This window comes from Staurois parvus, unplaced genomic scaffold (genome assembly GCF_062004578.1).
Source record: "Staurois parvus isolate SC_StPar_1 unplaced genomic scaffold, SC_StPar_1.0 ptg000769l, whole genome shotgun sequence".
NCBI classification, from domain to species: Eukaryota; Metazoa; Chordata; class Amphibia; order Anura; family Ranidae; genus Staurois; species Staurois parvus.
Genome location: NW_028318565.1, coordinates 897,473 through 914,229, shown reverse-complemented (window position 1 = coordinate 914,229; position 16,757 = coordinate 897,473). Strand labels below are relative to the sequence as shown.

The following is a 16,757-nucleotide window of genomic DNA, read 5'->3' as shown; positions in this document are numbered from 1 at the left end:
TGTTACTGAGTGCCAGAGAATTGTTACTTAGGGCCACAGAAACTTTAATTAGGGCCACAGAATTTTTACTCAGGGACAGACATAATTGTTACTGAGTGCCAGAGAATTGTTACTCAGGGACAGACAGAATTGTTACGGAGTGCCAGAGAATTGTTACTCAGGGCCACAGAAACTTTACTTAGGGCCAGAGAATTTTTACTCAGGGACAGACAGAATTGTTACTGAGTGCCAGAGAATTGTTACTCAGGGACAGACAGAATTGTTACTGAGTGCCAGATAATTGTTACTCAGGGCCCCAGAAACTTTACTTAGGGCCACAGAATTTTTACTCAGGGACAGACAGAATTGTTACTGAGTGCCAGAGAATTGTTACTTAGGGCCACAGAAACTTTACTTAGGGCCACAGAATTGTTACTCGCACAGACACATAATTGTTACTGAGGGCCACAGAACTGTTACTTGGGGCCACAGAAACGTTAATCAGGGACACAGAATTGTTACTGAGGGCCACATAACTGTTACTTAGGGCCACAGAATTGTTACTCGCACAGACACAGAATTGTTACTCAGGGACACAGAATTGTTACTCAGGGACACATAATCGTTTAATTAAAGAGTATGTCAGACAACATGCAGAGGAGTGGCAGAGGAGGCAATGTTTTAGGAGCGAGCAGACGTGGCAGCAGAGGAAGGGGTCGAGGCAGCACTATTCGCAGCCAGAGGCCAGTGCTCCCGGTGTCATCCAGCGGTCGTGTCTCCACCGACAACCCTGCCGTCGTCGATTGGTTGGCTCGGTCGTCTTCCTCTTCCCAGGTCACCTCTGACACCTACAGCCAACGGTCGGTGGGTACGTCAGACACAACCGTTAGTTGGCATGGCCCGGGACCTAGCCCACTGAAATCACGTGTCCTCTACCTGCCCCTGTCCTTTGGTGTTCCCTCACCAAGCGAAGTATCGCATGCTGTGGGCTCAGCCCCACTGTACAGTGAGGAAGAGCTAACAGACGGCGGTCAGGAACGGGGGGAGACATCCGCCTTTTCAGCAGCTAGGCGAAGAAGTAGTGGCGAGGAGAGTGGCCCGGTAGCCGGTCTAGAGACAGGTCTGTCTCCTGACCCAGACGCAGCCGAGGGGGCTAGTAGTGAGGCGGAGACCCTACTTGATGATGAGGAGGTTGATCGCACTTGGCAGCCTCGTCGTCATCAGGCAATTTCTTCCGCATCATCAGGAGAAGAGGGTGGCAGCTTGGCAGTGAGCGAAACAGTCGGTGGGTTGCCCAGGAGACAGCAGGAGGGTCGCAGCAGTGTCAGTGGAAGCAGTGTCAGTGGAGCCAAACGGCCACGGAGTAGAGCACCAGCTCCACTGCAGCCTACCACCACGGCCAGTAGTGGTGCCGGTGTGCACGGAGGAAGCAGCAGTCAGCCAGTGAGGAGTATCGGGGGCAAAGTTTCCTACTCGGCGGTGTGGCAATTTTTCGTCAAGCCGCCCGAGGAAGTAAACGTAGCCGTATGTCGACTATGTGGCCAGAAAGTCAAGCGTGGCCAGGGGGCCCATGTTGGGACTATTTGGGCCATGTTGGGACAATGGGAGACCTCCCATTGCTGCTGTCTCCATCGCCACACTCTGCCATGTGCCACTTTCAGGTCTCCTCACACACTGCTGGTGTGTTCAGTTTTTTGACATAGGGTGCTGGCAGATTACGGGCCTCCCATAGCTGCTGCCAGGCCCCTAATCTGCCATAGGCCCCTATATACCGCCTCCTCATGCTGCTGCCAGGTCCAGAGTCTGTCATGGGTCCCTGTACGGCCTCCCATTGCTGCTGTCTCCATCGCCACACTCTGCCATGTGCCACTTTCATGTCTCCTCACACACTGCTGGTGTGTAGAATTTTTTGACATAGGGTGCTGGCAGATTACGGGCCTCCCATAGCTGCTGCCAGGCCCCTAATCTGCCATAGGCCCCTATATACCGCCTCCTCATGCTGCTGCCAGGTCCAGAGTCTGTCATGGGTCCCTGTACGGCCTCCCATTGCTGCTGTCTCCATCGCCACACTCTGCCATGTGCCACTTTCAGGTCTCCTCACACTGCTGGTGTGTAGAATTTTTTGACATAGGGTGCTGGCAGATTACGGGCCTCCCATTGCTGCTGCCAGGCCCCTAATCTGCCATGGGCCCCTATATACCGCCTCCTCATGCTGCTGCCAGGTCCAGAGTCTGTCATGGGTCCCTGTACGGCCTCCCATTGCTGCTGTCTCCATCGCCACACTCTGCCATGTGCCACTTTCAGGTCTCCTCACACTGCTGGTGTGTAGAATTTTTTGACATAGGGTGCTGGCAGATTACGGGCCTCCCATTGCTGCTGCCAGGCCCCTAATCTGCCATGGGCCCCTATATACCGCCTCCTCATGCTGCTGCCAGGTCCAGAGTCTGTCATGGGTCCCTGTACGGCCTCCCATTGCTGCTGTCTCCATCGCCACACTCTGCCATGTGCCACTTTCAGGTCTCCTCACACTGCTGGTGTGTAGAATTTTTTGACATAGGGTGCTGGCAGATTACGGGCCTCCCATTGCTGCTGCCAGGCCCCTAATCTGCCATGGGCCCCTATATACCGCCTCCTCATGCTGCTGCCAGGTCCAGAGTCTCTCATGCCATGTGCCACTTTCAGGTCTCCTCACACTGCTGGTGTGTTGAATTTTTTGACATAGGGTGCTGGCAGATTATGGGCCTCCCATAGCTGCTGCCAGGCCCCTAATCTGCCATAGGCCCCTATATACCGCCTCCTCATGCTGCTGCCAGGTCCAGAGTCTCTCATGGGTCCCTGTACGGCCTCCCATTGCTGCTGTCTCCATCGCCACACTCTGCCATGTGCCACTTTCAGGTCTCCTCACACACTGCTGGTGTGTAGAATTTTTTGACATAGGGTGCTGGCAGATTAAGGGCCTCCCATAGCTGCTGCCAGGCCCCTAATCTGCCATAGGCCCCTATATACCGCCTCCTCATGCTGCTGCCAGGTCCAGAGTCTGTCATGGGTCCCTGTACGGCCTCCCATTGCTGCTGTCTCCATCGCCACACTCTGCCATGTGCCACTTTCAGGTCTCCTCACACTGCTGGTGTGTAGAATTTTTTGACATAGGGTGCTGGCAGATTACGGGCCTCCCATTGCTGCTGCCAGGCCACTAATCTGCCATGGGCCCCTATATACCGCCTCCTCATGCTGCTGCCAGGTCCAGAGTCTGTCATGGGTCCCTGTACGGCCTCCCATTGCTGCTGTCTCCATCGCCACACTCTGCCATGTGCCACTTTCAGGTCTCCTCACACACTGCTGGTGTGTAGAATTTTTTGACATAGGGTGCTGGCAGATTACGGGCCTCCCATTGCTGCTGCCAGGCCCCTAATCTGCCATGGGCCCCTATATACCGCCTCCTCATGCTGCTGCCAGGTCCAGAGTCTGTCATGGGTCCCTGTACGGCCTCCCATTGCTGCTGTCTCCATCGCCACACTCTGCCATGTGCCACTTTCAGGTCTCCTCACACTGCTGGTGTGTAGAATTTTTTGACATAGGGTGCTGGCAGATTACGGGCCTCCCATTGCTGCTGCCAGGCCCCTAATCTGCCATGGGCCCCTATATACCGCCTCCTCATGCTGCTGCCAGGTCCAGAGTCTCTCATGCCATGTGCCACTTTCAGGTCTCCTCACACTGCTGGTGTGTTGAATTTTTTGACATAGGGTGCTGGCAGATTATGGGCCTCCCATAGCTGCTGCCAGGCCCCTAATCTGCCATAGGCCCCTATATACCGCCTCCTCATGCTGCTGCCAGGTCCAGAGTCTCTCATGGGTCCCTGTACGGCCTCCCATTGCTGCTGTCTCCATCGCCACACTCTGCCATGTGCCACTTTCAGGTCTCCTCACACACTGCTGGTGTGTAGAATTTTTTGACATAGGGTGCTGGCAGATTAAGGGCCTCCCATAGCTGCTGCCAGGCCCCTAATCTGCCATAGGCCCCTATATACCGCCTCCTCATGCTGCTGCCAGGTCCAGAGTCTGTCATGGGTCCCTGTACGGCCTCCCATTGCTGCTGTCTCCATCGCCACACTCTGCCATGTGCCACTTTCAGGTCTCCTCACACTGCTGGTGTGTAGAATTTTTTGACATAGGGTGCTGGCAGATTACGGGCCTCCCATAGCTGCTGCCAGGCCCCTAATCTGCCATGGGCCCCTATATACCGCCTCCTCATGCTGCTGCCAGGTCCAGAGTCTGTCATGGGTCCCTGTACGGCCTCCCATTGCTGCTGTCTCCATCGCCACACTCTGCCATGTGCCACTTTCAGGTCTCCTCACACACTGCTGGTGTGTAGAATTTTTTGACATAGGGTGCTGGCAGATTACGGGCCTCCCATAGCTGCTGCCAGGCCCCTAATCTGCCATGGGCCCCTATATACCGCCTCCTCATGCTGCTGCCAGGTCCAGAGTCTGTCATGGGTCCCTGTACGGCCTCCCATTGCTGCTGTCTCCATCGCCACACTCTGCCATGTGCCACTTTCAGGTCTCCTCACACACTGCTGGTGTGTAGAATTTTTTGACATAGGGTGCTGGCAGATTAAGGGCCTCCCATAGCTGCTGCCAGGCCCCTAATCTGCCATAGGCCCCTATATACCGCCTCCTCATGCTGCTGCCAGGTCCAGAGTCTGTCATGGGTCCCTGTACGGCCTCCCATTGCTGCTGTCTCCATCGCCACACTCTGCCATGTGCCACTTTCAGGTCTCCTCACACTGCTGGTGTGTAGAATTTTTTGACATAGGGTGCTGGCAGATTACGGGCCTCCCATTGCTGCTGCCAGGCCCCTAATCTGCCATGGGCCCCTATATACCGCCTCCTCATGCTGCTGCCAGGTCCAGAGTCTGTCATGGGTCCCTGTACGGCCTCCCATTGCTGCTGTCTCCATCGCCACACTCTGCCATGTGCCACTTTCAGGTCTCCTCACACTGCTGGTGTGTAGAATTTTTTGACATAGGGTGCTGGCAGATTACGGGCCTCCCATTGCTGCTGCCAGGCCCCTAATCTGCCATGGGCCCCTATATACCGCCTCCTCATGCTGCTGCCAGGTCCAGAGTCTCTCATGCCATGTGCCACTTTCAGGTCTCCTCACACTGCTGGTGTGTTGAATTTTTTGACATAGGGTGCTGGCAGATTATGGGCCTCCCATAGCTGCTGCCAGGCCCCTAATCTGCCATAGGCCCCTATATACCGCCTCCTCATGCTGCTGCCAGGTCCAGAGTCTCTCATGGGTCCCTGTACGGCCTCCCATTGCTGCTGTCTCTATCGCCACACTCTGCCATGTGCCACTTTCAGGTCTCCTCACACACTGCTGGTGTGTAGAATTTTTTGACATAGGGTGCTGGCAGATTAAGGGCCTCCCATAGCTGCTGCCAGGCCCCTAATCTGCCATAGGCCCCTATATACCGCCTCCTCATGCTGCTGCCAGGTCCAGAGTCTGTCATGGGTCCCTGTACGGCCTCCCATTGCTGCTGTCTCCATCGCCACACTCTGCCATGTGCCACTTTCAGGTCTCCTCACACACTGCTGGTGTGTAGAATTTTTTGACATAGGGTGCTGGCAGATTACGGGCCTCCCATAGCTGCTGCCAGGCCCCTAATCTGCCATGGGCCCCTATATACCGCCTCCTCATGCTGCTGCCAGGTCCAGAGTCTGTCATGGGTCCCTGTACGGCCTCCCATTGCTGCTGTCTCCATCGCCACACTCTGCCATGTGCCACTTTCAGGTCTCCTCACACACTGCTGGTGTGTAGAATTTTTTGACATAGGGTGCTGGCAGATTAAGGGCCTCCCATAGCTGCTGCCAGGCCCCTAATCTGCCATAGGCCCCTATATACCGCCTCCTCATGCTGCTGCCAGGTCCAGAGTCTGTCATGGGTCCCTGTACGGCCTCCCATTGCTGCTGTCTCCATCGCCACACTCTGCCATGTGCCACTTTCAGGTCTCCTCACACTGCTGGTGTGTAGAATTTTTTGACATAGGGTGCTGGCAGATTACGGGCCTCCCATTGCTGCTGCCAGGCCCCTAATCTGCCATGGGCCCCTATATACCGCCTCCTCATGCTGCTGCCAGGTCCAGAGTCTGTCATGGGTCCCTGTACGGCCTCCCATTGCTGCTGTCTCCATCGCCACACTCTGCCATGTGCCACTTTCAGGTCTCCTCACACTGCTGGTGTGTAGAATTTTTTGACATAGGGTGCTGGCAGATTACGGGCCTCCCATTGCTGCTGCCAGGCCCCTAATCTGCCATGGGCCCCTATATACCGCCTCCTCATGCTGCTGCCAGGTCCAGAGTCTCTCATGCCATGTGCCACTTTCAGGTCTCCTCACACTGCTGGTGTGTTGAATTTTTTGACATAGGGTGCTGGCAGATTATGGGCCTCCCATAGCTGCTGCCAGGCCCCTAATCTGCCATAGGCCCCTATATACCGCCTCCTCATGCTGCTGCCAGGTCCAGAGTCTCTCATGGGTCCCTGTACGGCCTCCCATTGCTGCTGTCTCCATCGCCACACTCTGCCATGTGCCACTTTCAGGTCTCCTCACACTGCTGGTGTGTAGAATTTTTTGACATAGGGTGCTGGCAGATTAAGGGCCTCCCATAGCTGCTGCCAGGCCCCTAATCTGCCATAGGCCCCTATATACCGCCTCCTCATGCTGCTGCCAGGTCCAGAGTCTGTCATGGGTCCCTGTACGGCCTCCCATTGCTGCTGTCTCCATCGCCACACTCTGCCATGTGCCACTTTCAGGTCTCCTCACACTGCTGGTGTGTAGAATTTTTTTGACATAGGGTGCTGGCAGATTACGGGCCTCCCATAGCTGCTGCCAGGCCCCTAATCTGCCATGGGCCCCTATACCGACTCCTCATGCTGTGACGTTGCAACAAGGTGGAATTCAACCCTACATATGTTAGACCGCCTTTACGAACAGCAAAAGGCCATCACAGATTTCCTGATGTTAAAAGCGGATAAAGGTACTCCCTGTGTAACTTAGATGTCAGCCATTGGCAGCTCATGCGTGACACCTGCGCTTGCTCAGGCCCTTTGAGGAGGCCACGCTATTCGTGAGTCGGCAGGACTATGGGATGAACGACGTCATTCCTCTGTTGCACGTCCTGGAATAAATGCTGTTAACAATGGCTGGTCAGGGTGCGGTAGACGTGGCGCACAGATCTCAACGCCACATGACCCCTGTGGGGGCAGGACAGGAAGAAGAGGAGGAGGTAGAGGAGGACATTGGTGCTCAGGAATTATTGAGTGAAATGGGTGGTTTTTCCACTCAGCGGACAGGAGTGGAGGAGCAGGAGCATCTGGTAGAGGAGGAGGAGGAGGAGGAGACAGAGGACCCAGACGCACCGTGGCAGTATGCTGTGGAGATGGAGGCAGGGAGTCCCTCGCATTCCTTGGCACAAATGGCCCATAGCATGCTCGCTTGCTTGCGTAGCGACAGCCAAATAATAACCATCAGACAGAGGGATGACTTTTGGCTGTCCACCTTGTTGGACCCTCGCTACCGTTCAAAAATGGTGGCCTTTTTCACACCTGCTGAGAGGGAGGCCAAAATAACGTACTATAAAAACCACCTATGTAGTCAGCTGGTCTCTGCCTGTCTGCGCCAACGTCCATCCTCAGACACTGTGGGCCCTGTGCGCTCGCGTTCCGCTGCCATGGCAGCAGGGGAGGGGTGGGGTGGTAGGAGCAGTGGCAGCTCCACCAGCAGCGGCTGCCTCAGTCTGCAGTCGATGATGAGTAGCTTTCTTCACCAGCGCAGTGAGGAAACTACTAACCAGCCACAGCAGCAGCAGCAGCAGCAGCAGCATCAGGTGGACCTGGAGCAGGACCTCAAACAACAGGCTTAGGCCTACTTGGACAGCACCCTGCCAACCGAGGTAGACAATCCCCTTGACTACTGGGCAACGAAACTTGACCTTTGGCCCCAACTAGCTGAATTTGCCCTTGAAAGGCTGTCATGCCCGGCCAGTAGCGTGGCATCGGAGCGCGTGTTTAGTGCGGCAGGAGGTATTGCAACTCCGCGGAGGACACGACTGTCCACCCAAAGTGTGGAGAGACTGACGTTTGTGAAAATGAATCAGGCGTGGATTAGTCTGGATTTCAAACCACCAGTTCCTGACACAACTGACTAAATCCGCCATGAATCATGCCCCAAACATGTGCCACTTTCAGGTCTCCTCACACTGCTGGTGTGTTCCATTTTTTGTCATAGGGTGCTGGCAGATTACGGGCCTCCCATAGCTGCTGCCAGGCCCCTAATCTGCCATGGGCCCCTATACCGCCTCCTCATGCTGCTGCCAAGTCCAGAGTCTCTCATGGGTCCCTGTACGGCCTCCCATTGCTGCTGTCTCCATCGCCACACTCTGCCATGTGCCACTTTCAGGTCTCACACACTGCTGGTGTGTAGAATTTTTTGACATAGGGTGCTGGCAGATTATGGGCCTCCCATAGCTGCTGCCAGGCCCCTAATCTGCCATAGGCCCCTATATACCGCCTCCTCATGCTGCTGCCAGGTCCAGAGTGTGTCATGGGTCCCTGTACGGCCTCCCATTGCTGCTGTCTCCATCGCCACACTCTGCCATGTGCCACTTTCAGGTCTCCTCACACTGCTGGTGGGTTCCATTTTTTGTCATAGGGTGCTGGCAGATTACGGGCCTCCCATAGCTGCTGCCAGGCCCCTAATCTGCCATGGGCCCCTGTTGTCGCTTGTTGGCATATTCCGCTCGTTCAGATGCTCCTTCTCCTGCTACTCCTCTTCACGGATTCCGTCAGCAGTCTTTCTTGGAATCCGTTTCCAAGAGACAATAGTTTGCGAGCACGCACCAGACGGTGCAGAAACTGAACGTCCTCCTGTCCAAGTTGCTGCTGCCAGGCTCGTAATCTGTCATGCGCCCCTGTACCGCCTCCTCATGCTGCTGCCAGGTCCAGAGTGTGTCATGGGCCCCCGTACCGACTCCAAATGCTGCTGCCAGGCCCGTAATCTGTCATGGGCCCCTGTACCGCCTCCCCATGCTGCTGCCACGTCCAGATTGTGTCATGGGTCCCTGTACGGCCTCCCATTGCTGCTGCCAGGCCTGTAATCTGCCATGGGCCCCCGTACCGACTCCTCATGCTGCTGCCAGGCCCGTAATCTGCCATGGGCCCCTGTACCGCCTCCTCATGCTGCTGCCAGGTCCAGAGTGTGTCATGGGTCCCTGTACGGCCTCCCATTGCTGCTGTCTCTATCGCCACACTCTGCCATGTGCCACTTTCAGGTCTCCTCACACTGCTGGTGGTTTCCATTTTTGTCATAGGGTGCTGTATGGCCTCCCATTGCTGCTGCCTCCACCGCCACACTGTGGCTCCACACTCTGGTTTTGGCCCCGTGACTGCCCAAATGAGTGAAGTGTGCGGTGATTCTAAGATCGACGGCACTCATCTGCATGTCATACTGCCTGACAGTATTATTTCTCTTCCCCAGCAGACTCCAAGGGCATTTAAATTAAAGGTACAGTGTTCAGCACTAATATTAAGTCTCTCTGAAGCCTAGAAACACCCTTTTTTAAGTTAAATTCACAGCGAATATATTCGACTCGAATCGAAATTTTTCTACGAATTCGCCGAATCAGTCGAATCAAATTTTTGAATACTTCGCTCATCTCTAATGACTATATACACCTGATGGAGTTTACAAGTCATTTTTAGGAGGGGGGGGTGTTAATTTTTCCAACTTTTTGATTTTTTTTCTGACACGTTGGTGTTATATCTTTCACTTGGATACAGTGAGTAAATACAGCTGGATAAAACAAAAACTGTGTCTGTCTTTATTTCAGGCTGCAAAGCAACACATTATGATTATTTTAAAGGGGGTGATTCTTTTCTATATCCACTGTAGCAATCTTCTGGAAAAACTGCAACATTTTTCATATCCACTCAGACCAACCAATATAGGAAACAAGTGCTGAAGATGCAAAACAAATTCCAAACACAAATCGGTTCAACATAATGAATATGATAAACCAAAATTCTTCCATGAACAAATGCACCTGAAGCTAAAATTTCCAGTGTACACATGTCTACTTGTAAAGTCTATCCTGGCTAAGAGGATGGCTCTACCATCTGGGGCATTAGAGATGTTCCCTTCACTTGTTTTCCTTTGACAATGGGAAAATTCACCAGGGACAGAGATAAAAATAAAAATCTGACAGGGTCAGGTTCTATCCTTCCCCAACTATAAAAAAAAAAAAAAAAAAAAAAAAAAATTCTGTCACATTCATCTGTCCCTTGCTCTAGCATTAGGTGCTGCCAATCAGGGGCTGTCCTAAAATGGCTTTTTCATGTGTTGCTTGACATTTGAGCACAAAAGTTTCCAAGCCCCATTGTATCTCTAAACACAGTGTTCCTGTGTTCCCAGCACCCCAGTGCAGCAAGAGACTCTCACTTCAATATCCCTGTGATCCCTGTACCTCAATGCTGCAAGATACTTTCTCCTGCATGTTGGTGCTTGTTTCCTCTGTAACTGCCTTTTTGGATAAGTCAGAGGGCCACAAATTGGGAGCCATCAGCAGAAGAGCCCATCAACCCCTTGCAGCATGTTCTGAGTCCCAGATTCCAAAGGTTACTCTTAGTGTAGCGTTTGCTTCTAGTTAAGCTGTTAGGTTAAATAAAAATTTAGCTTCAATGTGGCCAGTAGAGCAATGATCTATTGTTCATGTCTCTGTCGCGATCAGGGGTCAGGCTCGAAGACCAGTTGCTATAGCAGTGGAAAGGCTCACACCAAAACCAGCAGGATAGGTACACAGGCAGGTCACCGTGGCAGAGGAGTGGGCTCACCTGAGGTGCGGAGTCTAAGTACTAACCATTGTTAACTAGAGCTCCTGATGGTGGAAATGGTTTTGCTGCGTGTTAGCACCAGGTCGCGATCTTCAGGATCACCCCACCAGGAGGTGAGTAAGAGGAGGTCCAGTAGCGTATTAAGCAGGTAAGGAGCAAACAAAAGTGTGGTCAGTAAACAAGCCAAGGTCGAGATCAGGCAGAAGTGTAGTTGAGAACAAGCCAAGGTCGGTAAGGAGCAGTCGCAGGTTGGGATCAGGCAGAAGCGTAGTCAAGAACAAGCCAAGGTCGGTAATGAGCAGTCGCAGGTTGGGTTCAGGCAGAAGCATAGTCGAGAACAAGCCAAGGGTCAATAACGAGTGGTACAAAATATGGATGACAGCAGAAAAGGCAAGGAACAAGATACTGGCTGGAGAGCACAATAATCTGGCAAACAGGAAATTCAGATACATGGCTTATATCAGGACGTTTATGGGAGGAGCAAGGGGTTTAAGGTTCATGACAAAGAAGATCAAGGTAGGATCACCCAAATAATTGTCAAGGGAGCTGTCCAGCATTCCAGGTGGCTCAGCAAGAAGAAACATTGCCACTCACCACAGAAGGCCCAGGTTTGGACCCAGGCTTTGACAGTCTGGTTAGGGTTCCTGTTTCTCCTGGGTCTATTGCCCCTAGGGGATAGCTTATGAGACAAAAAATTGCAGTATTGACCTCAGCAGGAGCTGGGCTGAGGGCCTACAGGAGAATGCTAATTAATTTCTGCTAGAGGGCACTGCCCCGAAGTCCTGGTCTGGAGGAGGATCCGAAGGATCTGCCTATTGCTTGGGCCAGACCTGCTTGTCTTCACCTGCCTGGAGTTTGCATGTTCTCCCTGTGGCTGCGTGGGTTTCCTCCGAGTACTCCGATTTCCTCCCACTCTCCAAAGACATGCTGGTAGGTTAATTGGCTCCTGTCAAAATTGGCTCTAATATGTGTATGTATGAATGTGAGTTAAGGACCTTAGATTGTACACCCCTTGAGGGTTAGGAACTGATGTGAATGTACAATATATATGTAAAGTGCTGTGTAAATTGACGGTGATATATAAGTACCTGAAATAATAATAATAATGTGTGTCTTCTGCTGTGAAATTTTTAGGAACTATCTTCACAGCATATTTCCTGTGTCTCTTCAGCCCAGCTTGTCATATTACTATAAACCTTCAACCATACTGAGAAGAAAATTCAAAGAAGCAGGATGTATTTATTTTTCTCACAAACAAAATTCTAACTGTATGGCTTTTTCTGAACAAAAGCCACATTCATAGTGTTATGGAACCTGTTGTCAGGAATGGACTTGCCAATAGTGGTGGGACTCACCTGCCTTGTGGGCTGCAGTACCAGGGCTGGCCAGCGGGTGCTCTCAACAACCAGAGGTTCACTTCGGCAATTAGCCATCACCTGGGACTGATTGCAGGTGTATTTAAGGGATGGCCAGACCTGCAGTCTGTGCCTTGGTGTGTGTGTTTCTATGGGCCCCTGTACCTTGCATTCCTGTTCCTGCCTGACTTGTTGCCGACCCTGCCTGATCCTGACCTCTGCTGACTTCTCCTGTTTGATCCCTGGCTTGTGACCCTGACCATACTCTCCGCCTGCTCCTCCTGTACCTACCTGCCCGATAGTTATCGACCCGGCCTGCCTGACTACGTTGTGCTCTATATGTGTATGTACCTGTGTATCTATACCAGTTTAGGTTTGGGTTTGTTTCACCTTGTTGTATGTATTTGTGTTAGCTTGGGGTTTGGTGCACTGCGTTTATGTTTGTATTGTTAGTCTTAATAAATTGTCTTATTTATACCATATCTGAAGCCTGCGTTTCCCTGTGTCAGTACACACATCTCTGGTCACACCTGCATCCCTGACACCTGTTTAGTATGTCTAGGATTCCACTCAAATAGTGGATCTGAGTGATATTTGAAGGGTCTTTGGACAAAATTCTTTGATTCATTGATGTTTGCCAAGTTTCTCCTTTTAGGATCACACTCATAGACAGAGTTGGAAGCTCTCCCGAGATTTCCAGAGGGAAGATAGAAGGGTCTTCACAGATGGCTCTCTTGTACTTTTGAAAGTGTTCCGGTGACTTAAAGCCCTGGGCACATGTGGTGTCATCATTTTGTCTGTGGAACCATTGTGGTTGTGGTCACTTGAGCAAGCAGGGAATTTCCACCTAAATTAGGTTTGGTCAGCTGGCAAGAGATGAATGCATTAATGACTAGCTCAATCACATAATTTTAGGTCAAATTACACCACCATAGATCATTGTCATAAATCTGTCGCAACTGAGTGACTAATGGCCTTGAAGCTTGGCATTTTTCCATATCTCCATCAGTTTGTCCAGCTTAAGTCTTTTCAGGATTACACAGCCCTCATAAACAGAGATATTATTAATGTTCCTAACCAGGGGCGGACTGACAACTCATGGGGCCCCCGGGCAATAGGGGATCATGGGGCCCCGTGTCCTTGCCCACACTCAAAAAAGCCTATAAAAAAGGTACAAGGGGCATTTCATGGGGCCCCCTACTCAATCCGCCCCTGTTCCTAACATCAGTCGTCAATACCTATCATAAATAGCAAGTCATCTGCAAGGATAGGTGCACTAATTAGTAGCTTAATCACATAATTTTGGGTCATTGCTAATTAATTGCTGACCCCAAAGGGTCCACAAATTCCCATATGGTCCATTTGTAATCATACCTGTGGATATGGTTAGTTGAGATGCTATGTTTCATCACTTTTTATTTTGCGAATCGCTACCTCCACTGCCATCTTACAGCATCTGTCCTTTAAAATTAAAATAATGGGTGCCATGTTGTAACTTATATTAATCACAATAAAAGTTGACAATAAGTATTAGAGTGGCACCCATTATTTTAATTTTACATGGACTGATGATCATATACAGTCATGGCCGAAATTGTTGGCACCCTTGATATTTTTCCTGAAAATCAAGTATTTCACACAAAAAAGGTATTGCATTAACACATGTTTTGCTATACACATGTTTATTCCCTTTGTATGTATTGGAACAAATATAAAACAGAGGCAGAAAAGCAAATATGACATAATGTCACACAAAACCCCAAAAATGGGCTGGACAAAAGTATTGGCACCCTTAACTTAATATTTGGTTGCACACCCTTTGGAAAACATAACTGAAATCAGTCGCTTCCTATAACCATCAATAAGCTTCTGACACCTCTCACCCGGAATTTTGGACCACTCTTCCTTTGCAAACAGCTCCAGGTCTCTCTTATTGGAAGGACACCTTTTCCCAACAGCAATTTTAAGATCTCTCCACAGGTGTTCAATGGGATTTAGATCTGGGCTCATTGCTGGCCACTTCAGAACTCTCCAGCGCTTCTTTGCCATCCATTTCTGAGTGCTTTTTGACGTATGTTTGGGGTCATTGTCCTGCTGGAAGACCCAGGATCTTGGACGCAAACCCAGCTTTCTGACACTGGGCCCTACAGTGCGACCCAAAATCCTTTGGTAATCCTCAGATTTCATGATGCCTTGCACACAGTCAAGGCACCCAGTGCCAGAGGCAGCAAAACAACCCCAAAACATCATTGAACCTCCACCATATTTTACCGTAGGTACTGTGTTTTGTTCTTTGTAGGCCTCATTCCGTTTTCGGTAAACAGTAGAATGATGTGCTTTACCGAAAAGCTCTATCTTGGTCTCATCTGTCCACAAGACGTTTTCCCAGAAGGCTTTTGGCTTACTCAAGTACATTTTGGCAAACTGTAGTCTTGCTTTTTTATGTCTCTGTGTCAGCAGTGGGGTCCTCCTGGGTCTCCTGCCATAGCGTTTCATTTCATTTAAATGTCGACGGATAGTTCGCGCTGACACTGATGCTCCCTGAGCCTGCAGGACAGCTTGAATGTCTTTGGAACATGTTTGGGGCTGCTTATCCACCATCCGGACTATTCTGCGTTGCAATCTTTCATCAATTTTCCTCATCCGTCCACGACCAGGGAGATTAGCTACAGTGCCATGGGTTGCAAACTTCTTGATAATGTTGCGCACTGTGGACAAAGGCAAATCTAGTTCTCTGGAGATGGACTTGTAACCTTGAGATTGTTGATATTTTGCCACAATTTTGGTTCTCAGGTCCTCAGACAGTTCTCGTCTCCTCTTTCTGTTGTCCATGCTTAGTGTGGCACAGACAGACACACAATGCAAAGGTTAAGTGAACGTCTCTCCTTTTTATCTGCTTTCAGGTGTGATTTCTATATTGCCCACACCTGTTACTTGCCCCAGGTGAGTTTACAGGAGCATCACATGCTTGTAACATTCTTATTTATCCGCAGTTGTGAAAGGGTGCCAATACTTTTGTCCAGCCCATTTTTGGAGGTTTGTGTGACATTATGTCGAATTTGCTTTCTTTCCTCCCTTTTTTTGTTTTGTCCCAATACACACAAAGGGAATAAACATGTGTATAGCAAAACATGTGTTAATGCAATACGTTTCGTGAGAAATACATGATTTCCTGGAGAAATATCAAGGGTGCCAACAATTTCGGCCATGACTGTAAATTAGGAGAGAGATATACAGTTTGGCGCACTGCAGCTTTTATTAAGGAAAACCATTTTCTTTTTTTTCCCCTTTCTTTACAAGCATTGTTTGTTCATTATATTTCTGTCAGCATCTGTCCTTTTATCTTGCAGGACACAGCGGGATGGGAATGTATCATGGCAAGTTCACTTTTGACACCTTTTCCCATAAGCGGGCGTGCCTCCTGCGCAGTGACGGCCGCGAGAAACTCAATGAAGCGCGTTACCCTCCATACAACGAAAGTCGGCTGGGATTCATCCTCTCCATGACGGAGGTGAAGCGAAAAGGAGGCTGCGTTATCTCATGAAGATCAGGAAACAATCGCAGACTCTGGCTGATCGCCGAGCACACACACAGATCACAGAACAAAAGCCATTCCGTCCCATGTTGTACGAAATTACCACGCAATGGATTTCCTGTCAGTATTTTACACATGGCCGGGAGCACTCAATTTTTTAAATCTCAATTTATATCTGTATATAAAAGCAATTCTGTATCTTTATTAATAAATAGAAAAAAAAAAACATCTTGTTTGGTTTTGTTTCGGAAATTATTATTATACAGTATTTATAAAGCGCCAATAGTTCGCTCAGCGCTGTACATTACAAAGGGGGACAGAACATGTGACAGAACAATACCAATACAATGCAAAACATGAGGGGATCGAGGGCCCTGCTCCTTGGAGCTTACAATCTAGGAGGGAGGGGATGGTGGCACAGGAGGAGATAGCTGTGGGGGATGGAGTGGTAGGAAGAGTGGAGGAGGTGGGCAAGTTAGCAGGGGGTGGGGTAGGCTTCCCTGAAGAGATGGGTTTTCAGGGTGCGCCTAAAGGAGAGGAGAGTAGGTGATAATCTGATGGGTTGGGGCAGGGAGTTCCAGAGGATGGGTGACACCCTGGAGAAGTCCTGGAGGCGGGCATGGGAGGAGGAGACCAGGGAACTAGAGAGAAGGAGGTCTTGTGAGGAGGGGAGTGTGCGTGTAGGGTGGTACTTGGATATTAGGTCAGTGATGTAGTACGGGGCAGTATGGTGGACGGCTTTGTACGTCAGTGTTAGGATTTTGAATTTGATCCGTTGCGCAATTGGAAGCCAGTGGAGGGATTGGCAGAGGGGGGTGGCGGAAACGGAGTGGTTGGAAATGGAAAATACTCTTGATCCTGCTACTTGTAGAAGCCCTATATATGGTAAAATAGGATTGCATAAAGAATCCAATCAGGTGTGATTTGTTTCTGGCAAATTTGAACATTTCCTCTCATCCACCAATCAAATTACAGCTGCTATTTTTGGAGGGCACATTTT

General features: G+C 50.5%; 1 long non-coding RNA gene across 2 annotated transcripts in view; it reads left to right on the top strand.

Moving 5' to 3' along the window:
- The window catches only part of LOC149444878 (uncharacterized), a 35,151-nt gene extending 19,215 nt beyond the window's left edge, over positions 1–15,936 (top strand). For both annotated transcript variants that reach the window (XR_016306520.1, XR_016306519.1), the window contains exon 3: positions 15,573–15,936. This is a non-coding gene — a long non-coding RNA (uncharacterized LOC149444878). The remainder of the gene's footprint in view (positions 1–15,572) is intronic.
- The last annotated feature ends 821 nt before the right edge of the window (positions 15,937–16,757 follow it).